General features: G+C 34.9%; 1 protein-coding gene across 5 annotated transcripts in view; it reads right to left on the bottom strand.

The window, feature by feature from the left end:
* The window catches only part of wry (delta and Notch-like EGF repeat containing weary), a 260,765-nt gene that overhangs the window by 75,894 nt on the left and 170,766 nt on the right, over nt 1-14,105 (bottom strand). The window lies entirely within an intron of this gene.

Here is a 14,105-nt window from a genome sequence, read left to right as displayed (position 1 = left end):
CAATGTTCATAAATGAAATAACCGAAAGGGATTTTTATATAAATCACGGTCAAAGGTCACATTTTTAGGGTTTTATTTAGGTTTTCACGATTTTGCTTGAAAACGGCAATTCCTTTTTAAGTTCAGGTCACATTTTTAGGTTTTTTGTTAGGTTTTCACGATTCGCGAACTGTTGTCATATCCTATATAATATGACTGAATTTCTCTAAAATTAATTGTTTTAGGAAGGCTAGGAGGATGAAGTGTTTAGGAGGACCGAAAAATAAGACACTCGTATCGGCGTTTTGAAAGTTTAAATAGTTTAAATAGGCGTGGCAAGTTCCGCCCATTTCTACATGTTTTGAAATATTCGAAATCAGATTCCTTGGAATCCTTGCATTTTAGGTATAAATTGTCATTGAAAATATTACTGATAACAATGCGGGGTATCTTTTTATGAAAAAAATTAAAATTCATGCGAGTCACTAAACGGGTCTTTTTGGTCCCTTTTCCAAAAACTTTTAATAACTCCTTTAAAATGTGATCGTATCAGATCAAAATATTCTAGAAAATTATTTGTCATAAAATGTTACTATAGCTCCCCGAATACACCAAAACTCTAAATCGTACGTAAACGCCAGGAATCTGCCAAAAGTAAGATCACGTTTTACGGTTAATGTTGTACTTTATCTGAGTTTATTAAGGTTTGTCCCACAAAACTTCATTCTACATAGTAGTCAAAATCTCCTAAAAATTTCACTTTTTGGGGATTGTGTCAAAAGAAGAAATGTTCCAAATAAAATTTCATTATAGGTCTCTAAACAAAAGAAAATTGTAGCTATAATATTTAACATCTCCCGAAGCTTTCGTTTTTATACCCTCAGCATTTATGCAAAATGTGCATCATCGAAATAATGATTTTAGACCCCAAGTATGTTTGGACGAAATGTGTTTTAGACAATTTGGAGTTGATTGAGCAATGTCCGTCCGTCTGCCTGTCTGTCTGGCTGGCTGGTGCGCACGATAACTCTCGAACGGATCAACGGATTCGGTCCAACATTTGGCTTTCGTTATATTTTGTCCAAACTTAGTTTAAGTTCGAAGATGGGTTATATCGGTCCACTCCTTCCGGTACCTCCCCCACAAAAGTTCGAAAATTTTCGGAAAATTTGTACGTACGATAACTCTTGAAGGGAGTAACCGATTTGGTCCATATTTTGCAAATCGTGAAATGTCTACCAGACTAAGATGAGGTTCCAATATGGGCTCAATCGGTCCACTCCTTCTGGTACCTCCCACATAAAATTTCGGATAAGTTTAGTTTAGGATCTGCTCTCGAATCGCTTTGATTTTTGTTTTAGCAACTTGTATTCACCGCGGTATTCACACGGCGGTAAAAGTTTCATCAGGGGCAAGTCCATACTTCCTGAGAAAATAGACTGAAAGTAAAAAACCCCTATGAGTGTGAGGTGGTTGTAGCGCAACATAACTCTCGAACGGATCTGCCGATTCGATCCAAAATCTGGCTTTAGTATTATTTTGTCCAAACATAGTTTAAGTTCGAAGATAAGTCATATCGGTCTACTCCTTCAGGTACCTCCCCCACAAAAGTTCAAAAATATGCGGAAAAATTGTTCGTACGGTAACTCTTGAAGGGAGTGGCCGAAAAGGTCCATACTTCGCACATCCTAATATATCTACCACATATAGATCAGGTTAAAATATGGACTATATTTATTTACTCATCCGATATCTCCCACACAACATTTCCGATAAGTTCACTTTAAGAACTGCTATCAAATCACATTGATTTTTGCTGAAGCAACTTGCATTCGCTGCCTCAATTACGATGGTAAAAGTTTTTTCAGGAACAAGTTCATACTTCTTGAGCAAACAGCCCGAAGGGTGTAAAAATCCTTTATGGCACCATATGTAGTGGCTGGAGGCACACTTCCTTAATGGTCAATCCATTCCTTTAAGTATATCCTCCGCAAAACTTTTGATCTTTAATCCTAGTCAACATTTTTGTCTGTTCATGAGCCCAAAATTTTTAAATCCTCCTAGATACATACGTTTTTGGAAAAAATTGTTTCAATATTTACAGGCTGAGGGTATATCTCTGTCGGCAAAGCCGACTGATACTTTTTTACTTCTTTATTTATGATTTAGAACCATATTCTACAGTTTTTATTCACATTTTCGTTATCTGCGGTCCGAGTTATCTGTGGACCGAGTTTTTGTATAGTATGAGGGAACGGTAGCCGCATTATAACACCGAAATGGCTACAATATAATATGTAGTCTTCTTTGGGGCTACAAACTTTTGTCCATACAGGTTCACATTTTAATACAACCGATCAGATCCAGCTTGGATTTTATGGCCCAATCTAAACATGGTGAAATATTGACTTTTTAAAGCAATTCTGGTCTATATCTCTGAAACCTATGTGAATCTTCATCTGACCTCTGAATCAAATTTGTAGATAAGGGCAAGAATAACATATTTGGGGAAATAATGAACCCGAAAAACTAAATTTAGTGCTTTAACTTTTATAAAATATCTAAAATGTCCATAAATAATATTTTCTTTTGGAAAAATATTCGATGGAATGTAATACACATTTCTTCAGAACATGCCATTGTTTTAAAATGTTTCTATCACATTGTTTCCAGAACATTTTTCAACGACGATTTAATAAATATGTCAATAAGGTGGTGAAATCCGAAATGCGAGAATAAACTGTTCGAAACACGAAAAAGATCCCAGCAACCATTTGGTAAGCACATGTCATTACTTCATGCATGACCGAGTAATGAGAGCTCATAACTCTCCGCATTATCACGTCGTATATAAATAATGGCTTACAAATAACTCTTTACTTTACCTAGGGTTGTGTGTTCAAACTTCACCGTCGGCATTGGAGTTTTTTGTTAACAAAACAAGTAAAAAAGAATCAGTCGGCTTTGCCGACAGAGATATACCCTCAGCCTGTGTGGATTTAAATACTTTTTCCCCGAAAAAAACTTATGTATTTAGGGGGGGTTTCAAAATATTGGGGGTATGAACCGACAAAGGTATGGATAGGATTGAAGGTCAAAAATTTGCGGGGATATCGATAGATAGAGCTTTTTTATCACACTAGGCTACGAAAAACATAATATCCCTGTAAACAGGGCCACTAGGAAAACCTTCAGTAAAACTGTCCAAAGGATCCTCCAACAGACCCTTAACCACACAAAAATGTTGAACATTTGTGTGGGTGGTACCACAAGGATTGGATAGATATGGACCAAATTTGAACATAAACTAAGTTTCGACAATATTTAGAAATCGAAAGTTTGGACCAAATCGGTTGCTTCGTCTATGAGAATTTTAGTGAATATTTTCGAACTTTTGTGGGGGAGGTACCGGAAGGAGAAGACCTATAAGCACCACCTTCGAATTTGATCTAATATTCGAAGATATATTATAATATCCAAAGTGTGGACGACCGCAGTGTTCGGTTCGAGCTCTCCCGCCACTACATATGGTGCCATAGGGATTTTTTTACAACTTTCGGGCTGTTTTCTCAAGAAGTATGGACTTGCCTCTGAAAAAACATTTACTGTCGTAATTGAGGCAGCGAATGCAAGTTGCTTCAACAAAAACTAAAGTGATTCAAGAGCAGGTCTTAAAGTGAATTTATCCAAAATTTTGTGTGGGGGTACCCGAAGGAGTGGACAAATATAGTCCATATTCGAACCTACTCTATATTTGGTAGATATATTAGCATGTGTAAAGTATGGACTAAATCGGTTACTCCCTTCAAGAGTTATCGTGACCACAAATTTTCCGAACATTTTCGAACTTTTGTGGGAGAGGTACCGGAGGGAGTGGACCGATATAACCTATCTTCGAACTTAAACTAAGTTTGGACAAAATATTGCGAGAGCCAAGTTTTGGATCACATCGGTTCATCCGTTCGAGAGTTATCGTGCGCACCAGCCAGACAGACAGACGGACGGACATTGCTCAATCGACTCCAGATTGTCTGAAACACATTTCGTCCAAACATACTTGGGGTCTAAAACCATTATTTCGATGAGGCACATTTTGCCCGTATGAAAGTGTATATCACCAATATTTTTGAAAATTTAACATAGCTGAAGCCAAGGTTTACCCTTTTATAACACGTGACTTGTGATTCTATATTATACAAATTAAATATTTTTGGATAAAATGAAATGTTTTTGGACGTGGCAAAAAATATTGGTCTTAAAAAATAATTTGCGTGGAAGCGGTGACTACATTTATGTTAAAAAATGGGTAAAATTGGGTTGAAGCCAACATGTCTTTTTTTTTTGTTTTCTCTGGATTTGTGAGTAAACCACACTTCTCTTGATTTTCAAAGTAAAAGTTGAAGCAAACTAAATAAGGATCATCTCACTAATGTGTTACTTTCCAAAATTTGAACTGCTTCTACCATTAAATGATGCTGACATTTTGAAGCCAGATTTACAGTGTTTTTTGAAATGTTCTTCTAATTTCATTCCGCAAACAGGTTTTTCAAAAAATCATATATAGGATTGTAGTACTTGCGATTCTGAGTTATTTGATACGTATATTGTGAATGTAGTCTGCACATCTTCATAGAAATCTGCATCCAAATACGCAAATTTTGTGCGAACATTTTTCTAAAAATCATATTTTTCGGGTCTAATATTTGCAATTGTCTCTAGAATACCTCGTACTCCATTGCACATTTTAGTTTTTTACGTTCCGGATCCAATAAATCATTCCTCGTGAAAATCCATCTACTAAAACGCGAGTTACGAGAAATTCCAATGTAGACAAATCACCTAAAATTGTTTTTGAAAATATCGCGTATTTTATCGCGTTTTCTGCGGATCGTTTCCACTGCAATGAAAAAACTAGTGCAGCATCTTAGTTTTAGCGGAAACTGACATTTGAAAATTTCACTGATATGGAAGCTACATTCATTTTATCCCAAAAAATAGTGTGTGATGCTACATCCACGGTTCTTGATTGATCGCCTTCAATGGATATATTTTCATGGTGGACACTGAAATCGGATGCGGACAAAAATTGTATGCAGTTTGCGCAAATTAGCGATATTTTATAGGTTTTTTAGTGCTAAGATGCAGCCGATGCTACATCTAAGCCTTCAAATTAAATTCCGAAAAATATTTACAAATTAAAAGATATGGTCTTGCTGTACATGAAAATCACATGCGTACAAAATGATTTTGATAATTACGCGATTTACACGCATTTTAAAATGCATGTAAATTAAAATGGGTTATTTGACCTCTATTTCCATTTCAGAAGCTTCGAGATATGTCCTCATCAAGCCAATTACCTTCCCTAATGGGAAAGCTTTAATACGAACGTCAATAAAGCAAAATCCGTCTATTTTATTGGGAGATTTAAGCAAAATGAAGGAAGTATTCCTATAGATTTTTACAATATTTCCTACTACATATTGCATGTGAAAAAATATTTTTCAAAGAAAAAATTATTTTTTTGACCAAAATATGTGCTATCGAAACTATAACACCAATTTGTATGATTGTAGTCTCATTTGATTCGCCGTGAAGTTTTGATCCACAAAATTTTTTTATGTAATTTTATGACCACTAAATGGGCCTTCATTGTTAAAAAAGTTGACTTATATTCAATAATTTATCAATTTTATGTACATTCCGCGAATTCTGTGCAACATTTTGCAGGTATTATGCAATCTACTCGTTGAAGTCACTTCGAGAGAACTTTTTTGTTACAATTGTGTTCATTAAAATAATTAGCGTTTTTATAATATTTTCTTTCTTAGAAAGCGAAATAAAAGCGCCATAACTTTTGTCCGCAACAACCAAAAATTGGCTCGCGACCAGATTCGTACTGGGAATTTTTTTCTTTACCTACATATCAAAAATCGTTGATGTAGCGCGAAAAAAAAGTTATCCTTTTTTTCTGAAATGGAATATGAAATAATTGACAATATTCGTGATATACCCTCGTTAGCATAAAAGCTGAGGGTATAATTACGAAGAAATGTTGATGTGCATGTATGTGTTTAAACAACTACAAATCAGAAGTTCGTGTGTTCAATACCAGCAGAGAGAAAAATAAAAAAAGAAAAACGTGGACTGTTGAATTTGAACATAAATTCATCCCAATTGTTTTAAAAATAGAATGTATGTTTTTTAACATTTTCGACTGTCGGAATGTGATTAAATATGTAGTTAAAAATATATTTAAGGAAGTACTTCCTTCCTATGACATCCCCATGTAAAAATAATAGCTTTTATGGTAAATTTGTAAGTAGTTACTGCTGCCAAAATTTACTGAATAAAGTCATTACTTGGTAATGACCTTTTTGCTGGGATAAGTCGAAGCATTGTGCACCATGACAATGGGAGCTCTCTCACATCGATTCAAACAAGCGACTTTTTGACCGGACAAAACGTGGAATTGATAATTCGCGGTATCCAATGGCTTCAGATAATTCACGCACGTCAAGAAAAAAGCGTGGTCAACGATTTGCGTCGCCAGAAGATGCTGTTGAAGTGTTCAAAAACAATGTTTTGCAGGTATCTCAACCGTAGTTGAAAAACTGCTTCAACAATTGGTTTGAGCGCATGTCGTTATAGGTTTTAGGCACCTTACTCAACCGGAAAGGCTGTAATTTTGAGTTTGATTTTTTTGCTGTGTTGATGCTGCTCATCAGCAAAACATTTCAGTATATTTTCAGATTTTTTTGACTACCGGTTCTAGAGATATCGCGCCTTAAAAAATTCGAATTCTGTAAAAACTATATGGAAAGAAATACTTATAATTTATTTAATATTAGACCAATTAAAAAAAGTTTGTTTACTTGTTTTTTTATCAGCTATCTAGTAAAGAATAGGAAAAAATGCGATCTAAAATCTAAAACCAATTTTAACGATGATTGTACACTTTGATTATCTTGAAATTTTTTTTATTAAACTACGATCAATTACACAAATTTTAAGTCCTATTTGGTAGTGGGATTCGAATAAATACTATTTTTTTAATTTTTTATAAAATTTGTCAATAAAGCTTTTTCCTTTATATCAGATATTACATTTATATTTGTTATTTTACCAAAAAAAAGCATTTTTTAACATCTCTTTTGTTGTTTTATTTAGAAATTCATCTTAAACGTCTTGATAAAAAAATAAAATATACTTAAAATATTGTTCTATATGGATTACTATTAAAAGAGTTATGATAATTTTTTTCCATATAGTTTTTATGGAATTCGACTTTTTCAAGGCGCGATATCCCTGGAACCGTTAGTCAAAGGATATCTTAAAATATACTGAAACGTCTTGCTGATCAGCAGCATCAACACAGCAAAAAATAAAGGAGATCAAAAACCTCGTTTTGAAAAAGTATCGGATGTCAGAAATCCCCATACCTATATTGACAATTTTCTGCAGGTAGGTTTTCCACTCCCAAAGAAGGGAATGGCCAAGATCGTCGAAATTTCTAAAAATTATGTGTGTAGGGGATATGTAACGTATGAACATGCATCAATAACATGGATTTGGATTGTAAGTGTTGTAGTCTATTTTGGAAATATGGACGAAATCGAGAGTTACCGCGCTCACTATTTTTCCGAACATTTTTGAAATTGGCCCAGCAGCGAACTTGATTTAAGTTTGTACAAAATATTATGATGGCGAAATTTTGGACTGAATCGGTTAATCCGTTCGAGAGTTATCGTGCGCTAAGACAGACAGGCAGACGGACGGATATGGCTTAATCGACCCCAAATTGTGTAAGATGGATTTCGTCCAAACATACTTAGGACCTAAAACCATATATGGTAACATGGGGCGGCTACGCCAGCGCCGATTTTCTCGCAAAATACAAGTGCTACAAAAAATCCGTTAAAGGCAAAATTGTGAGTTTAATAAAGACCTATCATCTCTCAAAAGTTGACAGTTGTGTCATAGGTATGATAGCGGACGCACGCGGTTTTGTGTTTTCAGGGTATTGGGAAAATTAATTATGGTTGGTATTTTTTGTAATATCTTCTTTACCTTTTGTGATATAAAAAACACATTTTATACCGTTAGAAGACTACTACTGAAGAATATAAATCCCACTAATTCGCATGAAAAAAGCAATTGCAAATGTCAATATATTAATCATATGAAATATGTAAGGGGTGGGGCGCCGACGCCATGATAGGGACGTGGTGGGTTAATGTTAGAAATTTGTCATGTTTAACTTAAATTCTTTATACCATAGATATACCACACTATAATGAGAACTTGGAATCAAATATTATGCTAAACGTATCTTCTTTTAGTTATATTATGATTTTTGTACCTAAATTCAATGAACCGCTAGAATCGGTTACTTTTTGTGAATTTTAAAATCATTTTTGATTATTCAATAGAAAACATGTTCCTTTGTTGCATAATGTTGATGTTTATGGAAGAAGTATGGTAAATTACAATTTTAGAGTCCGTTGGAGAATGTTCAATATCGATGGCGAAGCTGCCCCATGGGTGGGGAGACTTTGCCACTTTTTAGACATTTTGTAAATTCTCAAAAATAATCAAATACATCAAAACTTATAGTCAAGATATGCTAATATTTGTACCAAAAATAATATTTGAAAGAAACTTTAACGGTGTCGTTATGAGAACATTTTGAACAAAAACGTGGCGAAGGCACCCCATGTTACCGTATTTTGATGAGACATATTTTGGCCATGTATACACCGCAGTTAGCCTAAGGGCTGAGGGTATAATGAAATAAACCTCCATTTCAATATACCTTCAGCCCTTAAGTTAAATATTTAGAAAACGTGAAATACACATTTTATCGTCAATAATTTTTAACAAAACTATATCTAGAAGAGTTACGCTTAAAGGGTTACCACTTTGGCACAAAAAGGTTAAATCATAGATAAAAAATACCCTATGGGTCTTAAATTATTAACATCTAACATACCAACTTAGTTGTCAAACAAGCTTGCGAAATTGGTTAGTTAACTAATAAAATTGGTAAAGTAATAAACAATTTTTGATTTCTTGTTTTAACAACTTTTACTTGACAAACTGTGTTAATATATATTTAAGCAAGGAAACAAAACTCTAAACCTGAAATAAAATTTTTAGTTTTTTTGTTCCTATCTTTCATGTTATGCATCAATGAACAACACTTTAGGCATTATTCCTTATGTTTTTTTTTTTTAATTCCCTCATCAATATGCAACACTCCTACGACAAATATTCAGGAAAGCATGTCATGAAGGCGTATTTCTACATCCCATAATGTTTGTTTCCTTTCCCACTGAAAAAGAAGTTAAACCTTTTTTCTCCCTTTTATAAGATTTACATACATATGTATGTATGTACTCAGGTTTTTCTTTCCACTTTTTGTAACATTGAACAAACATGCATATCTGTTACTACAGCATCTAAGTGCGTGTGTGCGAGTGTTTTTGTGTGCCAATTCAAAGGATTAAAGCTAAAAGGTTTTTGAAGTCTATGCTCGTTAGAAATGCTTTGTATGGACTTAAAGTCACTTACATAATATCGATTTTATACCTTGGCCGGTGTTGCTGTAAAAACTACAACATTTTTCGAAAAAGTGGCTAGCTGGAGAAAAATGCGAGCGATTTGGTATATCCATAGTTAGGCCATTAATGTTCACAATAAACCCATTTATGGTCGATAAGTGAAAACTGAAAAAGTTTTTAATTGATGTTTTTGAGGCTTTGTAAGTATCAATTGCACAAATCGAAAAGTAATATGCAAGTACTTCAGGAGGTGAAGGACTTTGAGGAAGTACTTTTTACGTTCTGCTGAGATTAACTTATGGAAGATATATAAGTCACTGTAGCGTATAAGTGATATGTATAACCAACCAATATATTAAGTAAACGCCACAAAGGTAAAATGTGTATACCCTTCACCATAGATAGTATTAAGTTTGTTTTTCCGTTTGCAAATCATTGAAATAATCATTTGCGACCCCCTATAAAGTGCTTATGATAAAAACCAAATTTCTTTTGCAATTCTATTTGAACAAGTAAAATAGTATCAGTCGGCTTTGCCGACAGAGATATACCCTCAGCCTATATGAATTAAAACTTTCATCTACGGACAAATCAACACAATTGTTGAACTTTTGTGGGAAAGGTAACATAAAGAGTATATCGAAATCGGCCATTTTAGAAGTTAACCTAAATTTGGACAAAATATTAGGAGATCCAACGTTTGGATAAATTCGGTTGCCCCGTTCAAGGGATATCGTTCATAGTGATATGGTTTAAGTATTGGAGGGAAGTACAGGAAGTTGTTGCCAATCTTCGAACTGAAACTAAGTTTGGACACCTTTTGGGCTGCTTTCTCTAGAAGTATGGACTTGCCCCTGAAAAAGCATTTACCGTCGTAATTGATGCAGCGAATGCAAGTTGTTTCAACAGAAATCAAAGTGATTCGAGAGCAGGTCTTAAAGTGAATTTATTCAAAATTTTGTGTGGGAGGTACTCGAATGAGTTGACAAATATAGTCAATATTCAAACATGATATACATATGGCAGATGTATTAGGATGTGTAAAGTATGGACCAAATCGGTCACTCCATTCAAGAGTTGTGGTGCGCACAATTTTTCCGAACATTTTTGAACTTTTGTGTGGGAGGTACCTGAAGGTGTGGATTGATATGGCCAATCTTCGAACTTATCTAAGTTTGGACAAAATATTACGAAGGGCAAATTTTGACCCTAGTCTGCAGATCCGTTCAAGAGTTATCTTGCGCTCCAACCACTAAACACGGTATCATTGGGGCTTTTTGCAGTTTTCAGGCTATTTGCTCAGGAAGTATGGACTTGCCCCAGATGAAACTTGTACCGTCGTATGGAGAGCAGTGAATAGTTGTTACAAAAAAAAAATCAAAGCGATTCGAGAGCTGGTCCTAATCTGAACTGTTCCGAAATGTTGTGTGGCATAGAGTCCATATTTTAACATCATATATGTCTGGTAGGAATTTCACTATCTGTATTGTTGGTCCATCGATTACCAACTTTAAGAGTTATCGTTCGCACAATTTTTCCGAACATTTTCGAAATTTTGCGACCAATCTATGAACTTAAACTAAGTTTGGCCAAAATATTACGAAGAAGTCCAAATTTTGGACCAAATCGATTCGAGAGTTATCGTGCGCACCAGTCAGTCAGACGGACAGACGGACTTTGCTAAATCGACTCCAAATTGTATGAAACGGATTTCCAAACATACCAAACATACATGGGGTCTAAAACCATTATTTCGATGAGGCACATTTTGCCCTTATGAAAGTGTATATACCCTCGTTAGCATAAATGCTGAGATTATGATAAATCTAACCTACATTTTCATCGGCTAATTCAAAAAAAAAAAATAAATGTGTAAAAAAAATAAGTTTGTTTTTAAAAAAAAAATGCATGTAAGACCGTAAGACCAACATGTGGTGTACCAAAATTCATATCTCGACGAGATCAAACTACAGGCCGCAATCGTCACGACAGCTTGTATGGATGTCGGATTTTGATTGGTGATTATCGTAAAATATTTAGGGCGTTAAATGGACCAAAAACAAAGTTTTGCCCGATTTTTAGCAACTCTGTAGGTCGAAATGATAGTCTTATGGGCGAGAACTTTTAAGTAAGGTTTAGGTTTAAGACGAATGCAATTTAACATGGTGATCAAATAATATTTAGTGGGTTAAATTGATCAAAACTTTTGCGTGATATAAATGTATTATATATCTTAAATCTTTATTCCTGAACCACAAATTCCGTTCACTTGAGCTATATTTGGAAGACGATTTATTGACCTTTCGATTGATGTTAATTATGTTTATGTACGTATTCAGATGACATAGTTACACCCTATTTTTTTAAAGTGATCCCACAGTTTTAATTGTGTGAGAGTAACCAAAATCACGCTAGCGGTCTCAGTTATAGTTAAATATTGACAAAATGTTACACGAGGTAAGAGTTTTGTTGAAGGAAGATTCCAATAATTTTGGATAATGACCGAATTAGAGTTATGGCTGAAATTTAGCATAACTTTTATGGGAAAAATATCCAAATTAAATTTTTGGTTCATATAATAATTTCTGGGAGACATACTCCGACAAATGACGATATCGAAACTTGAAATCCAAGTCGTGACCTCAGATTTTGTACAATCGTTTGTAAATTTCATGAACGCAGACACAATATGGTTTTTATAGAGATTGACGTTTTTATTCGTGTGACAACGTACATATAGCCTAAATAGTCTATCGATCCATTAAAAAATAACGAAATTAACACCTAACGTTTCCAATAATGTATGTGTATTTATTTATGTGCTATACCTCTGGTATATTACCATGTAATCAACTTATATATGTGTGACCGGACAATCATATAGAAGAAATTTCTCGGAAATCTAGTGCCCAGGGGTAACGGTAGGGTACAACAATGTCGGCCATGTTCGACTATAGCCCTCTTTTACTTGTTTTTCATACAAACATTTTTTAAATTTGCTCGATATATTTTTATACCCTACAACACTATGTGGGGAGGGTATTATAAGTTGGTTTTGGCCAAAAAGTTTGTAACGCATCGAAATAATGGTCGTAGACCCATACTTATATATACCAAAGTGAATGTCTCGACGAGCTGAGTCGATCTGGCTATGTGTGTCAGTCCGTCTGTCCATCTAAACCTTGTAATCACGCTACAGGTCGCAATTTTGATCGGATCGTCACGAAATTTTGGATGTTGATGGGGGTCCCGGAGGGGAAGAAGCCTATTTTGGATTTTGGTGATGGTCGGCTAATATTTAGGGGTCGGAATGGGCAAAAAACTTATGTGGATAAAAAGACAACGTTTTTTTCCAAAGCGAATATCTCAGCTTCTATACGGGGTATACCAAAAGCAAAACCTGACAATAAAAGTATAAAATATCACCTTTCTAAAGATGTAAAGTAGGTTCTCGTAGGTGATCAAACAACGAAGATATCACAATAGTCGCAAATAAAACCCAAATTTTCATTTTTGCGATTTTAATTATAATGACGAATATCACAGCATTGGTTGGGGACTTTCCAAAAGCAAAGCCTGGCTATGAAAGTAGAAGATCCCAAATTTACAATGATGTTAACTAGGTCGGCGTAGGTGACCAAATAACGGAGATATCACAATATTCGATAGTACATCCCATTTTTTCATTTTTTTGTAATCACGCTACAGGTCGCAATTTCATCGGATCGTCACGAAATTTTGTGTGTTATTGGGGGTCCCAGAGAGGAAAAAACCTTTTCATTTTTGATAATGGTCGGATATTATTCAGGGGTCGGAATGTGACAAAAAAATATTTGGAAAAAAGACCAACGTTTTATTTCAAAGTTAATATCTCCCTTCTGTATATCGAAAGCAAAACCTGGCAAGGAAAGTAGAAAATATCACCTTTACAACGATGTGAAGTAGGTTGTCATAGGTGGTCAAACAACAGAGATATCGCAGTAGTCGGTAATGCATCCCTTTTTCCATTTTTGTGCAATCACACTACGAAATTTTGATCGGATCCTCACGAAATTTTGGGGGTTGATGGGGGTCTAACAGAGAAAGAAGCCTATTGATGGTTGGCATACATCCCACTTTTCCATTTTTTATTTGGGTTGAACTGTCGATGCACTTAAATGCAAAGGCGCTAAGCTATCCCAATTTTAATATTTTGAATTTTATTAGTCAAAAGCTTATGAACAGGGGTAGTGGTGTAGGGTATCACATAGTCGGCCCCGACCCGACTATAGCCTTGGCTCACTTGTTTATTTTTGCTGTAATATCAATATGCAACACTGAAATGCAAACAACGTCTAGTATGTATTTTTGAAAGTACATATTGAGACTACAAAAACCTTAGTAGGATTTTGTCCTGTCAGACCCAATTCGGATTTTATGGCCTCATCTAAACCAAAACTACAGTTTTTTTGAATTTATCGGGCCTTTATCTCAGAAACGAATAGAAATTTGGCATTGCTGCCTATGGCAATATTGGAACCAGTGGAACTTACTTATCCTTTGAACTCACCACATAAGAGAAAC

The sequence above is a fragment of the Musca autumnalis genome, unplaced genomic scaffold (genome assembly GCF_047663935.1).
Source record: "Musca autumnalis isolate F117 unplaced genomic scaffold, ASM4766393v1 scaffold_2, whole genome shotgun sequence".
NCBI lineage: Eukaryota > Metazoa > Arthropoda > Insecta > Diptera > Muscidae > Musca > Musca autumnalis.
This window is presented reverse-complemented; position numbering and strand designations above follow the sequence as displayed.